The sequence below is a fragment of the Saimiri boliviensis genome, chromosome 15 (assembly GCF_048565385.1).
Source record: "Saimiri boliviensis isolate mSaiBol1 chromosome 15, mSaiBol1.pri, whole genome shotgun sequence".
Classification (NCBI taxonomy): domain Eukaryota; kingdom Metazoa; phylum Chordata; class Mammalia; order Primates; family Cebidae; genus Saimiri; species Saimiri boliviensis.
In genome coordinates this window covers 11,296,092-11,311,505 of record NC_133463.1, presented here as the reverse complement: position 1 = coordinate 11,311,505, position 15,414 = coordinate 11,296,092, and the positions used below count along the sequence as shown (strand labels likewise).

Here is a 15,414-nt window from a genome sequence, read left to right as displayed (position 1 = left end):
CCAGTAGATAATGGCTGTTAGTGGAGTTATTCTCTTATTCCTACATTCTCCATTATGCCTCAGCATGCCACAGTTTCAGGATAATTCAGATGAGAGGGGCTAGACCAGGAAGATGAAAAACCCTCTTTCCACATAAAGAAGGTTTCCTAAAGCAATCTCATTAAGAAAGCTGTAGGCTATGGATCAGGTATTTGAAATAATGATAAAATATTTATGTGCAAACATAGTTTGCCTATCTTCTGTAAATATGCTCCAGTCATGTGGTTCATATTTCCTCACTCTAGTTAGAAACCATGTGCCCTTGGGGAAGGCGCCCTCAGAGTCACTGAGTCTAGGACACGATTCTGGGATGTACAAACATTGAATTAAAGTATGAATCTGGAAGTCGGACAGACCTTGGCTTGGCCCTGGGCTCTGTGGCTTACTGGCTACATTTCCCAGAAGCAGGTTATTTACCCAAACCTGAGTCTTGGTTTTCTCAACAGTAAAGGAGGGATGATCATAACCAGTCTTACCAGATCACTGAGAATGTAGAATGAGATAACCCGCACAGAGCGCTTAGCGGGACTGCAGCAACCAGAGTGGTCACCTACTGTCTTTCCACAGGCCAGCCTGGGAAGCAGTACAACCCTGAGGAATCTCTGCAGACAGGTCGGTGGGAAGAACTAAAGCTATCAGAGGGGTCTGGATATATCCTACAGTGATTGCAACAAGACTATAAGTACCCTTGCAATTAGAACCAAGTTATTTGGAATAGTAGATCTTCAGTCACAGTGAGAAATTTACATACCACTATTTTCCCCTAGTATAGTCTAGATGTGTCCCCCACAAAATTCATATGTTGAAACCTAACCCTCAGTCCAATAGTATTAAGAAGTGTAGCCTTTAGGTGGTGATTAGATCATGAGGGCATCAGTCTCATGAATGGGATTAGTGCCCTTTTATAAAAGAGGCTTGAGGGGATGTGTTTGTCCCTTCCCCTCAAGGACACAGCAAGAAGTCACCATCTATGAGAAATGAGCCCTTACCAGACACTAAATCTGCTGACGTCTTGAACTTGGACTTTCCAGCCTCCAGAACTGAGCAATAAACTTCTGTTGTTTATAAATTACCCAGTCCAAAGTATTTTGTTACAGCAGCTCAAACTAAGTCACCCTCTAAACTCGAATTAAGAGAAAATAAGTTAAGAGAGAAGAATGGGGAGGGAGGGCATGCGCACGAACTTTCTTCAGGAATGCTCCCTGCTTTGGATTGGCTCCATTCTGGATTTCAGTCCAGCCACCCCAAGTAAGGGGCAAGTGAACAGGCACATTTCAGAGTGTTTGTTTTTTGGTTTCTAAAGGATGCCATTATTTCATTTCTCCAGAAAATCATGAATAATTTTAATTCTGAATGCTTAAAGTAATATGTAAGAATAACGTCTGTAGGTAACATTAAAACAAGAATCTAGAAATGAGATTGTAAGGCCAGCAGCACGAATATGGTTGAGGGGCTTTTCAACTTATTATGAGGACTGCACTATCTGTTTCAGGGTTGCAAAGAGAGACAGTGTTCCCCAGGCTGCAGCAGAATAACACGTGAAGTTGTATCTCTAAGAAGGAGGAGGCTCATCCTGCCTCATCCTATTACAGTGCTGGAGCCACTTTTCAAACTTTTATGGTTTCAAAGGGGGATTTTTGGAGATTTTAACTCATAAGTGGCCTGGAAGATGCTCACAACTGATGCTGCTTACAAGGTGTGCTGCTTCTTTGTAACTAAAAATGTGAATGTGTTGAGGGTAAACAGTCTCTTAGTGCAGCCACTTTGGAAGCAGTTCGGCCCCAGATAGCATGCCCCCTTCCCCAGAAGCAGGCATCTGCAATGAAGCTTCTACTTAACCTAGTCTGAAGAAACTTCCCACTGCTAATCTTCCAGTAAGCACCCAGACCTGATCTGAAATTTGGTCTCCCCCATCCCCTTCAAGAAAGATCACCCGTTTGGGGATGGGAAGAGTAAAATCTGAATGTCCTGGAATGTGGCTAGTTTCCATTCTCATGGTTAGTAAATCTGCAGAGCTTTCTGGCTCTTGAGGTCTGACTGAGGCTTGCTCCCTGGCTTTATCAATCTGCGTTGGCATTTCCAGGACAGAACATGCTCATTCATCAAATGTCTGGAAAGTCATGTCACTGAACAAGGTCAGTGGAGAGAGGAAAAAAGAGAAAAGAAACATTTTGAATTAGGTCCCTTGGGATTATGGAAATAGCATTATTATCAATGAAGAGATTAATGACAACGGGGTAAACATTTCTAAAACTTAAGGCTAAACTTAAAGCTAATGACATTTGTGAACACAGGATTTATCTTTTTCACATCTGAAGATTTTACTCTAGAATCTCTCTGATACTTTCTGGAAACTGAGATTTGACAGTATTGCATAATTATCTAGATAGATAGATACTTTTAAATTTAAATTTTACACATGCTGGCCTTTATGTAATGCCCTTTAGTTTTCTGAAAGAGTTTAACAGAGAACTCTCTACGAAGTTTAATGCAAATTTAAAAAATTGCAAAAATATCTTCTGGTTATAGACTATATTTATTAATATACATATTCATTAGGCACATACTACAATAATATATACTATAATAATAATGATTATAGAAATAACATTCTATATATTAATGATTTATTCTATATAATATTCTATATAATAATGATTATAGAAATAACATTCAGATCGTGCTTACTATGTGACAGAACTGCTCTAAGGCGTTTTGCAAATATGAACATACTAACTCTATGAGACAGGGGCTATTACTACCCTTTACTTTACAAATGAAGTAAATGAGGCCCCAGGATGCTAAGACATTTACCCAATACTTTACCCAAGAAATCGCTTGCTCTACCTTAGCTAGAGAGAGGTGGAGCTGGAATTTGAACAACGCAGGCTGGCTCCACTACAGATGCTTCTCATGACTATCATGTGGCCAAGGAAGAAAAAGAGGTGCTGAGAGGTTAAGGCCTCCCCCAAATTTGCCACCCCTGCTTTTGGCTATAGTTCTGTCACTCTGTGCTTATTTGGCAAAGCTGAGGTTTCTGCAGCTTTTTCTGCAGAATTTTCTTCTGACTCTTTTCTCAAACACTGGTTCATGGATCATCCCACTGGGGCATAAACTCGAACAAAGTACTCTTTGTTTTCATATCTGTGTCCAGCTGCCACCAAGAAAGTGCCACATTGCATCACATCAACCCTTCTCAGGTAGCTCAGCTAGCTTCTGCTTTATTAGTCTCAGAGAAAATACCTCACTGAGATTCCCTAATTGGTTTACCTAACATGGACTTTTCCCTCACATTGGTTAAGGGATTCTGGACAGAGCAGTAGAAAAATGCTGTAAAATAAACCTGCCATAATAGAGGCTCTTTGCTTTCAGCCAGCCCATCAGATCCTGAGGAAAGCACTCACCTTGTCACTTGCTTTTCTTTAGGTCTTGAGGGAGCAGCTAGGCTTATGCTCCTGGAGGGAGTCCCCAAATGCTGTGTGCATCGCATTAAGAAGCTTGATATGGTTTTGAGTTAAACCATTCCCGATGCTCTACAATCTGTTCTCCAGCCTCGAGAATTGAGAATTATAAGCCTTAAATGAAATATATTTTGGACAAAAACAAATAAGGTAATTTACTTGTCTTTTCTTATCTCTTCCTGAAGACTGAATGTTCATTCATTTACAATCTCTTGGTTTACTATCATGACACATTCAAGTTTCAGTGTCTGGAAGGAATAGGACTCCCAAGAACTTCAAAATAAGCTTATTCCACTGATGAGTTACAGAAGATTTACAAGCATTAAGACATATATCTGGTCTGTATATTAGGGTTGGCATATTTGTAGATGAAACAGGTGGGTTAGCTACTTTTATATTCAGGCATTATTCTATCTGCCAAACAAGAAAAGTTTCATTGAGAAGAGGATATGGAGCAAAGCGATGAAGGAGGTAAAGGGATAACAACAGAGATGAGAGGGGAAAGATGAGTGCAGAGGTCTGGAGGCACAGGTATGCTGGCATGGGAGGAAGAAGGTGGAGCTAATGGACACAAACTGTCAAGGACCATGGCTGTCTTCAAGGAGAGTGGGACTCCACTGTGAGGTTCTGCGCCCAGGAAAGAGGGTTCAGACTCACGGGTTAGAAGCAGCTTTCTGAATGCTCTGTTGGAAACAGATTGCAGAAGGGTGGAACAGACGCAGGAACCAGTTAACAGGCTACTGCAATGATCCAAGGGGTTTGAGCCATGATGGCAGTGGTGAAATCTGGTTGTTTTCCGAATATATTTTAAAAGTGCAGCCAATTGGTTACCAGGCATTTATTTATTTATGTCTTCCATACTAGTATTTAAGTGGCCTTGATGTGTTTTGTGTTCTGCCTTCCCAGAGCCTGGAACAGGACCTGGTACACAGTGTTTACAAATATCCTGTTAAGTAAGCCAACGAATTGGCCAGAGTTCAAAGGGTTTCCAAGTGGCTGAGCTAGGACTCCAATCTATGCTTTTCTCTGACTTCTAAATCCCAGGTTGTCATCATTATGCTATTCTACCTCTGCTAACACTACTTTTTATCAGGAATAAAGTTTTTTCCTAGCCTAAGTTATACTCAACATAATACATTTCTTAACACCTGAATAAGGTACACTGTATCACTGTACAGCAGTGATGTCTGAAAGATAAAGGCCAGGGATGAGCAAAAGTCCCAGGATGCTCTTACATACTTCAAGACTCGGCTGTAATCCCAGCACTTTGGGAAGCAAAGGCGGGTGGATCACTTGACATCAGGAGTTCCAGACTAGCCTGGCTAACATGGTGAAACCCTGTCTCTACTAAAAATACAAAAATTAGCTAGACATGGTGGCACGTGCCTGTAGTCCCAGCTACTTGGGAGGCTGAGGCAGGAGAATCGATTGAATCTGGGAGGCGGAGGTTGCAGTCAGCCGAGATCATGCCACTGTACTCCAGCCTGGGTGACAAAGCGAGACAATGTCTCAAAATAAATAAATAAATGAATAAATAAATAATTTAAAAAAAAACACTCAAGCTGTGCTTTTGGCTAGTGTGTGTGTGTGTGTGTGTGTGTGTGTGTGCACGTGCACATGTGTATGTGTGTCTGTTCTCATGTCCACCGGTGCTGTGTATAGAATTCATTGTCTGGGGAAGACAGTGCATTAAGAGCATTTTTTAGTTGCACAAAGTATATTCAAGAGGAATTGCTTTTCGTCATTCTGAAGAAAATGATAATTGAGCCAGGAAAGTAGTCTTTAAGACATCGGCCAGGGTGGGGCATGGGGGTGGGCACAAGCCGATGAGCAATGAGATATTTTGGAAAATAGTGTTAGTCAAGATGAGTCACACATTCTGCAGAAAGAGGATTTGCCTAGAATTTACAGTGATCCAATTACTAATTAAACACACACACACATACACAAACTTTCCAATAGAGAGGACTGGTGACCCCAAAGCACTCAGGAATTCTAGAGGTCTGATTCCAGTAAAGACCATCTCCCTTGCTGCCTTTCATCAGAGGGCAATACAACACGGAGCTGAGATAACTTCCTGGGTTTAATGTTCTATGTAACTAGCTGAATGTCCTTCAGCAGCTAGCTACTCAAATTCTCTGGGTCTCTGTTTCCTCATCTGCAAAAAGAGATAACATATTGCTAATCTCCTAGGATTATTGTCAGGATTAAATGAATTTCCACATGGGACACATTTAGAACAGGGTCTAGGACAGTGCTCACATTGATAGCTGATCCTTATTCAACCCTTGTCCCTTCACCTAGTGGTTCGGTCTCTCACTTTGTTGCCAGCAGAGATGTTTAAATCCTTCCCAACGTGTTCAGGTAATTGAGAAGGGAACTCCCCTTTTGCTGTTTGAGTCCAGAAAAAGAAGCCTTACATAGAATGCGTGGGATTCAAGAGAGGTGAACTTGGAGTAGCAATTTCAAGATCACAAAGCTACTGAGGTCAGCATGAGGCTGGCTGAGACGATGACACCCAGGGTAGGGTGAATATACTTGGGAAAGCCAGCATAAATTTCTGAGTGTTATATAACTACAGCTTTTAAAGAAAATTCTGAGAATTCATGGAAATATATTATTTGTTCTTATATCATTACCAGAATAAATAATTATTTAATATAAATCTATTTTACTATTGAGGAATAGCAACTGTGGCTTCTTATGGTAACTCTCTCAGACCAGTATAAGCCCTTCCCATAGACAAGGGACAAGTCATGGGCAGATCTATCGAGACTTCTGATTCCGATTCACATCATATAAATGGCTGGGAAAATAGTATCTCCCGGTGCAAATATCAGCCACTGAATGATTATTCTTTCTCTTAAGAGACAGGGCATGCTCATTAAAGACCCAGAGGGTAAGCTAGAGCAGACCTATCAAACGTGCAGATGGCAATGGCAGGGCAGTGAGTTACTTTTAAAACACAGATTACCAAAATAAAGGGACAAAGAACTGTAAGTGAGCATAAACTTTAAAGGCATGATGTAATACCAAGAAGTCACTTATACTCTGCTTTGCCATTTATCTTCTTTCCTTGCTTTACGAAGTTTTAGCTAAGACATGAATCTAAAGTAATTACAGAAATGAAAACCTATGACATGCCATTAAAAATGTGGGCCCAGCAGACACTTCTTCATTAATGAACCATTCTCAGTCAGAGATTTATTTCTTTATCGCTGTGGTCTGAATGTGTGTCCCCAAAATTCATATGTTGAAACCTAATCCTCAATGCTACAGTATTAAGAGAAAGGATGTCTTCTCTTTTGTGCCTACCGCTGAAGTGGTTGTGGCAAAAACGAAGTTTAATCCCTTTGTGACTTTTGACTGAAGCAAGAGCCACAAAAAGGCATTTCAAGGCACCTTTCCACATTCACAGGAAGATTACGTCTTCCCCTCTTTCCAAAGAGCTGACACAGAAGTACAATGTTCGATCCGTGCTCATCTGAAAGGATGAAATTCAGGCTGTGTGAGGACACTATAAATGTCAGCAAACTGGCAAAGCAGTCCAGGTTTACAGGAAGAAATATGTCATCTACCCTGGGCAGGTGCAGTGGGAAAAGGATAATGGCACAACTGTCCACATGGGTATTCACTCCAGCAAGGTGTTACTTCTGGTCTAGAACTGAACAGAGACCGAAGAAAGATGCTTGGACAGAAATCCAAATCTCACCAAGCAGGCAAGAGAAAGGGCAAACACAAGGAAGAAACAACTGAAAAGATGCATGAATAAAGCAATCATATGTAGAATTTTCATTATCAACTGATAAAATTTTAAAAAAGGGCAAGATCTTTGGGAAGTGATTAAGTCATGAAGGCAGAGACCCCCATGAATGGGAATGGTGTCCTTGTAAGGCTGAAGAGAAAAGAATTCTTCCCTTCCACCACTTCAGGACACAGTGAAAAGATGTCCATCTGTGCGCCCAGAAGTGGTGCTTCACTAGACACCAAATCTGTTGGCATCTTGGTCTTGGACTTTCCAGCCTCAGCACTGCAGGAAACAAATGTCTGTAGTTTAAGCTACTCAAGGGTATGGTATTTTATTACAGCAGCCCAAGTGGACTAAGACACTTATTATGCAGAAAACTTTAGAAGATTCCTTAAAATAATAAACCCAGATATATTTCCTTTAGGAATCTTAAGAATATATTGTTAAAAAAATTGCTCCTAGAGGCTATTGATGAGAACCAGCATTCATATGGAACAGGAACAGATGGGGCCAAGCTGTACTCCAACAAAGTGGGTGATAAACCCCAGGAGAGCCCAGGGGTGTGGTCCAGTGGACCCTCACCATCACCTTGCACCATGCAAAAGTCAAATCACCACACAGGTGAAGTTCAGCTGCAGGATGAGTGGGGGTTGTTACTAACGCTACAAACGAGTGCTCAAGGTAAAGTCTGCAATGCCCCAGACTTCAGAAGTCTTGTTTTATACAAGGGGCGATTCATGATTTTCCAAACAAATATAAGGTGGAGCATATTTGTAAAAATTATTATGAAAGCTGTTGAATTTGTTTTATTTTTATTTATTTTATTTTTTGAGAGACAGAGTCTTGCTCTGTCACCCAGGCTGGAGTGCAGTGGCACAATCTTGGCTCACTGCAACCTCTGCCTCCCACGTTCAAGCAATTCTCCTGCCTCAGCTTCCCAAGTAGCTGGGACTACAGGCATGCTCCACCATGCCCAGCGAATTTTTGTATTTTTTTAGTACAGATGGGGTTTCACTATACATTGGCCAGGCTGGTCTCGAATCCTGACCTCAGGTGATCTGTCCACCTTGGCCTCCCAAGGTGCTGGAACTCCAGGAATGAGCCACCGTGCCTGGCTGAAGATACTAATTTTAAACTTTAAACTTTTTGGGAGGTGGAGATTGCAGTGAGCTGAGATCATGCCACTGCACTCCAGCCTGGGCAACAGAGTGAGACTACATCTCAAAAAAAAAAAAAAAATGCTACTGGGTAAAGTATCTTTGAAATACTATCACTTTTACTTAAAACTTAATTAGATTTCACTATACATAAATCAGTATAATATTTTATTTTTTCAAATATGATCATAACACATTCTGAGGCATTTTAGTCATAGATTCTCCAACGAAGAAATTTAAATTGTAAGCAGCTTAACTAGTTTCCTTCCTTTTTCTTCTGTACTATTTAAAATGCAGAATAGGCCGGGCGCGGTGGCTCAAGCCTGTAATCCCAGCACTTTGGGAGGCCGAGGCGGGTGGATCACAAGGTCGAGAGATCGAGACCATCCTGGTCAACATGGTGAAACCCCATCTCTACTAAAAATACAAAAAATTAGCTGGGCGTGGTGGCACGTGCCTGTAATCCCAGCTACTCAGGAGGCTGAGGCGGGAGAATTGCCTGAACCCAGGAGGCGGAGGTTGCGGTGAGCCGAGATCGCGCCATTGCACTCCAGCCTGGGTAACAAGAGCGAAACTCCGTCTCAAAAAAAATAAAAAAAAATAAAATAAAATAAAATAAAATAAAATAAAATGCAGAATAATGTCGTAAGTAGACTCTTTTCCATGTTAACACAGGTTTCCTTCTCCTTTTTCTAATCATAGAATTTAGTAGTGCTTTCTGGTTTGGGGCAAATTAGACTAATAATTACAACCCTCTACTCTCCCCAACAAATGAGTATGATAATATAATCATCTGCCTTGGAGGATCTTGGATAAGTAATTTTAAACAGTCCAAATATAAAAAATGAGTACAAAATCAATAGCAGGCTTCATCCCCACTAGCTCCAACCCAGATTACTTCTTTTGGATGGAAGCTTCAGGCCTTTGTGGTGTCCCGTATCTTAGTTTTTCAGGGAATTCTGTTCCCACAGTGTTGCTTATAGAAAGTGATGGAAGAGAAGAATCATCATAGTAAACTTGAAGAGCATGATGTTCCAGATTTTTATTTGTCCCTGTCGCTGAGCCAGTCTACAGATTCTGAATAAGTAAACGGAATAACTCACAGTGAACTGTTTTCTCCCACAATAATTGCATAAAAGGGCAGGTTAATGACGGGAAGGCAGCAGGATGTTATTTAGTCTAACAGTCCACAATTTCAGCAGGCTGATGGCTCTGGCCACCCTACAGCCTTTCATGTTTCCGATGTGGCTGGGAATGCCTGCTAGCCCTTTGGATCCCCCATGGGTATCCAGGCACCTTTCCGCTGTCCAGGATTCCTGACTTCGTTTTCCTGTCTGTCCTTCTTCAGCTGTGTCAGTGGAGCACAGTTTTGGGGAGGAGTATAAGCCAAGGGAACACCAACAAACCTTCCTCCCCAAACTTCCCTCAGATACCCCTAGCCAGTAACCAAAAGAAAAAAACTTGTGCAGGCTTAGTATCATAGGAAACAAAAACACTTTTCTGTGCCGCTCAGAAAAACAGCTACTGTGCCTTTCCTTTAAGACCAAAAAGTAAATTAAGTCCTGGAGTCTTTACAAGTTATATTTACATAGATTTTTACCATGGCCAAATTTGTATAGCAAAAAATTATTCGTGTAAATATTATGTTAAATTCGTAAAATTGAATTTTCATCTTTCTTGCGACCTCTGTTTTTACTCTGTAACTGGTTGGTAATTGATTTAAACTTCCATTCATTCACTCATTGGTCCTGCAAGATAAACATTTATGTAACAAGGGCTGTGGGCCAAGCATGGGGTTGCTTGGGATGGGAGTGGAAATCATTAACAGATAAGACACAGAAGAATTCCTAGTCTAGTATGGAAGACAGAAACGAAGCAGGCAAACAATGACACAACGCGTGATGTGCTGTAAGAGGTAAAAAAGGAAAGGTGGTTCAATCCAAATTCCTCTATTTACTAAGTCCTGAGCAAGGTAGTTGAGTTTCTTCACCAATTAGAGTCTATAATAAATAGGGTTGAATAGGGTTGTTGGGTGGGTTGAGATAGTGCCTTGCACATAAAGGGCACCCAACAAACAGGAGGAACCACAGTAGAAGATAAATTATTTCCAGAACCCAGGTGAAGTAGGAATGAAGCTCCTGGGAAGTACAGGAATGAATTCTCAACATTTTCACTGTGGTTCACAAAACGGAAAAGTGAGAGAGGGGACAGGCCCTCTGGGCAAAAGGACAGTGTGAGCCCAGTCATGACCCATGAGCGTGGGGAATTCACCACGAGGTGAGACAGGAGGAGTAGGAGCTGGTACCTGAGGACTGTCATGGAGCAGACTGTACTCCTGGAATAATCTGGAGCTTTCAGGCCAGCCTCCAGAGCTGAGGAGACCAGGCCAGGAAACCCATGGGAACTGGTCTATTATTTGAGGTCAGGAGCAGCCTCGATCCAAGCCATCCATTTACCTGAATACGGTGGGAAGCCTCACATGGGATTCGAGCCAAAGGAGAGGTTCTGTGTTTAAAAGTCAGATCTGAAGTTAAGGCCTGCCAGAAAGTGACACCAGGCTGACTTTTTATGCTCCTACAACCATTCTGAAGGTGTCACCCATGTCAATGCTGGCTGAGGCTCTGTGTTCCTCCTTCTTCCTATTCCTGAAATTGCCCTTGTTTATGGATGAAAATAAAAACAACCAGAATTTGAGAATTAGCAAAGGGTCTTCAAAATCAACATTTTTGACTTCTTCCTTGACCATCACTGGCATCTTGTTGAACAATCATTCCTTATAGTAAGTAATCTTTACACCGGGCTCAGACAAAATGTTTTAGAGTAAGAACTTTTAAGTTTTTCTTTGTAAAGTTGATGAATGCAAAGGATAAAATACATTACATGAAAAACTTCATACAAATTCATGCCATAAAGAGCGTCCTTTTTCCTGGAAGAACAAATTCAACTAGTTTCTCTGCTACACAATGGTTTAGCAAGTTACATAAATAAAAAATTAGAAGGGGTAATGGGTAAAATCAAACTTTCCACTCTCAGATTTACTGTGAGCTATGTTTAAATCAGCTTCATTCCCTGGACATGATGAAACCAATATTTAAAAGCACAAACGTTTCCCAAACAAGGCTTTTCATTACTGTATGCAACCAAGCATGTTGTCAGAATGAGGTCCCTCAGAGCACAGCATAATGATGTGGTATCCACCGTGGGCATGCTGGGGGCACCAGGAACATTCTCCAAAACTGTAATAAGGGCTCCTTTCTCTTACACAGATCATAGCACAGGATCTGATGCATTAAAAATAATCCAGAGGCTCTTATTATTATGCATTATACTAACATCTTTCAAAACCAACCAATTTTGAGGTTTTCAATTATAGGTATTTATTATAGGGTTCAATGACATAAGACAGTTTCAATTATTTTAGACTTTTAAAAATCAAAACATTCTGTGTGTTTACTACAAAATACACAATAAATCCCACAGCTTGTTGACTTAAACGAGCAAACAAGACTTTATTTCTCACCCCCAAGGGACTAGAACTGTCACTAAAATTTCCTATGTATAATGCGGTGGCTTGGCTGTTTGCTGATGGAGAATCCAGGCGGGCCTTCTTTTAAAATGAAAAGAACGAAAACAAAAAACTTTTACATTGCAAAAACATTTCACTAAAAGTACCACACAAATATGAGTCTGAATATTTAATTTCAGGACTTTTTGATAATTAAAAATAGCAAATATTAGAAAGTCAAGTTCTATAATCAGTAAGATACCTATTACTACATAAATTGCCTTTAACAGGCTAGGAAAATACTTGAAACTATTGATAATATTAAGGAGAATGTGTTAACTAATTTTTCAGTAATATAAAATCCAGATGGCAACAGTATTGGTTTGACTATTTTTTTTAACTACGCCAGTCCCTGCTTTGTGAGGTTATGACTGTACAAATAACTATATAACCCAAAGCCATGCAATGAGTACTTAATAATCAATGGCAAAAATTATGACTCTTCTGTGATCTTTTAAACATTTTTGTGAAAGTGTTAAAATTCTCTTATCGTCAGTTATAAATGTATACGGAAATGAATGCTAGAAAACACTGTAACTGACAATACAAACACACTGAGCTTTTAGACTTTCAGTTTTCCAGTTTTAGAAACATATCAAGAGTACTCTGAATGGGTGTGTGACTTCTTCATCCCATCACATAGCATACAGTATGACGTGAGCATCTTTTTCATGCTTTGGCCAACTGCCCTTAAGTTTAGGTCAGCTTCTAACATTTTCTCCTTTTTGCTTTCTGAGAACTCCATTAACGTAAAGCTTTTTGATGACATCCCTTCCTCTGGGACATCACTGTCCTTTCTGTCAAAACGCCATTCCTCATTTATGTTGAGTCCACCATTCCTGGGTTCCTGTCAGCGTATCTAGAGTCTCCTCCCGAAACATAATCTAGAGTGCCCGAAGTGTCAACAGCCCCACCGTCAGCTATTTCTTTTACATATGCTTGATTCTAATTCGACTGCCATCATTAGCACTTTTCATTGCCCTGCTGTGTTTCCATCTTTGTTGACTAATTCCATCTTTTAAAGCTATTTTTGTAAAATTCTATGTGAGTTATCACGGTTGGGGGGAGGCAACACAGGACCATCTTTCCTGTCTGTGTGAACACTGAATAACAAATGTGCACAGACCCATCACTGACAGACAGGGAAAGAAGGGGCATCGTTGGTCATTGATCATGATAAGCACCTGCTATTTACAGAGTGTTTTGGGGAATGAAGACCTAATTATAAGGCTTGCACTTTATCTAATTACAGTTAATATACTATGGTAACTAAGATTTGAACTGTGATGCTTGGGAACTGGTTTTATTTAACTAAAATAAGGGAACTGAAATCAATGCAGACTGAAAGCCTGCAAAGTGAAAAGGAGTGACTGGATGGAATTCAAATTCAGTGGACACTTTTGTTCTAATTCAATGGACTACAACAGTGTATTTATTTATAATGGGGCAACAATCAAATTCTCAAGCTTTGCAGAGACATTCAAAGTTGAAAAAGGCATCTGAACATAGGAAAAATAAAGCTCTGAAAAATAAATCAACTATCCTTTTTAAAAAATTCATTCATTAATTGATTCATTCATTCATTCATTTTGAGACAAGGTTTCACTCTGTTGCCCAGGCCGGAGTGTAGTGATGTGATCATGGCTCAATGCAGACCTGACCTTCTGGGCTCAAGCAATGTTCCCCATCTGGGATTACAGATGTGAGCCACTGTGTCTGACTTCAACTATCCTTCTGAATGCAATAAAAATTGAGCCAACAGAGCAGCAGAATATGCTAAGTGCTTTGTATCTATCTTCTCATTTAATCCACACAATCCTGAAGAAACTGAGGTTTCCAGGAGTTAGTTAACTTGTTCCGAGCTCACCCTGATACTGAGTGGTAGAGCTGTGATGAAACCTGCCTGTATCCAGCTTCAGAACTTGTTCTCCAACCTTAGGTAACATGGAGCCCAAAGCAATTTTAGGAAAACTGCTAAAGTCTTAGAAACTACCACCTCCCCTTAACACAGGACAATGCTGACCCAAGGCACCTCGTTTCACTTGCTAAGTATGGCCCTCAGGCTGCACAGCTGAAGGTTATCCATCTGAGGAATCTCTCATTTTGTAAAAAAAATAAGGCAATGGAAAAAGTTCTTTTTTTCTTTAAAGAACTGCAGCTATAGAAATCTACCACCTAGGCCGGGCGCGGTGGCTCAAGCCTGTAATCCCAGCACTTTGGGAGGCCGAGGCGGGTGGATCACGAGGTCAAGAGATCGAGACCAGCCTGGTCAACATGGTGAAACCCCGTCTCTACTAAAAATACAAAAAATTAGCTGGGCATGGTGGTGTGTGCCTGTAATCCCAGCTACTCAGGAGGCTGAGGCAGGAGAATTGCCTGAACCCAGGAGGCGGAGGTTGCGGTGAGCCAAGATCGTGCCATTGCACTCCAACCTGGGTTAACAAGAGCGAAACTCCGTCTCAAAAAAAAAAAAAAAAAAAAAAAAAAAAGAAATCTACCACCTAATACATTTCAATAATATGATGTGGCTGATGCAAAGTTACTCAGTTAAAATTCAACCTTTATTTCCAAGAGAAGGCAGACTTCTAGTTTTCTCCATTAACAAAGTGTTTTTCTATCCTTTAAGAAATCGCTGAGTCATGTCATTAGAGAAACTTCTGAAATAGTACCTCAAGCAATGTAATTGTATTTTGATTGGTTGCATTCATCTATAAAAACATGATTTCAAATATGTAAAGAACAGCAGCATAAAAGGCAATCAGATATGATGACTTTTTGAAAATGTCTACCACATACAAGTAAAGAATAGTAGTAATGCTGTGGGGAGTACTTGCTTCAAAACTCATTAAGTACTGTCTTAATAACATAGATGGCCGCAAGCATGTTATTATAACATTTAACATTTCCAATTTATTTCATATGTCAGAAAAAAAATCTACAATCGCTGTCTTTCAATCCAGTCCCATTCTACTTTCCTTCCACCCACAGGTACAAAGAGATTGAGCAAGAAAAGGGCCCACATATAAAAGGATATATTTACATTTCATTTTTATTTGTAGTTTCAATAGGTAATTTTCTACTTTGTCTTGGGATCTTGGCTGCTCTCAGGTGCTCTTCAAACCTCTTGATTAAATTGCCTTAACACTGGCTGCGGATGAGGTTGTAAATGTTTTGCTGTAATTCTTGGAGAAGCACAGATGGAACTACAGCATCTCTTTCAACCACATGATTCCATGTTACATTGCCAGGAAATATCCTATCCAATCAATGTGTTTCTTAAGTTGATAGGTAAATCTTTAAAGACTACAGTTGCAGAAAAAATCAAAGCATGAAATATGGGTATGCAGAGAATCAAAAGATAAGGTGCTTGATGCAGAGTTAAAATATCTCTTTAGTCTTTTATTCACCGTAACATACATAACAGGTAAGCCCTGCTCAAGGCAA

At 40.3% G+C, this 15,414-nt stretch overlaps 1 protein-coding gene across 12 annotated transcripts in view; it reads right to left on the bottom strand.

Annotated features, from left to right (window-relative positions):
* FAM110B (family with sequence similarity 110 member B) overlaps window positions 1-15,414 on the bottom strand; it is a 156,165-nt gene that overhangs the window by 29,740 nt on the left and 111,011 nt on the right. For 2 of the 12 annotated variants that reach the window (XM_074386664.1, XM_074386665.1), the window contains exon 4: window positions 3,444-3,614. The exons of the other annotated variants lie outside the window; for them this stretch is intronic. The gene's annotated coding sequence lies outside the window, so the exon portion shown is untranslated. The remainder of the gene's footprint in view (window positions 1-3,443; window positions 3,615-15,414) is intronic. 12 annotated transcript variants of the gene reach the window in all.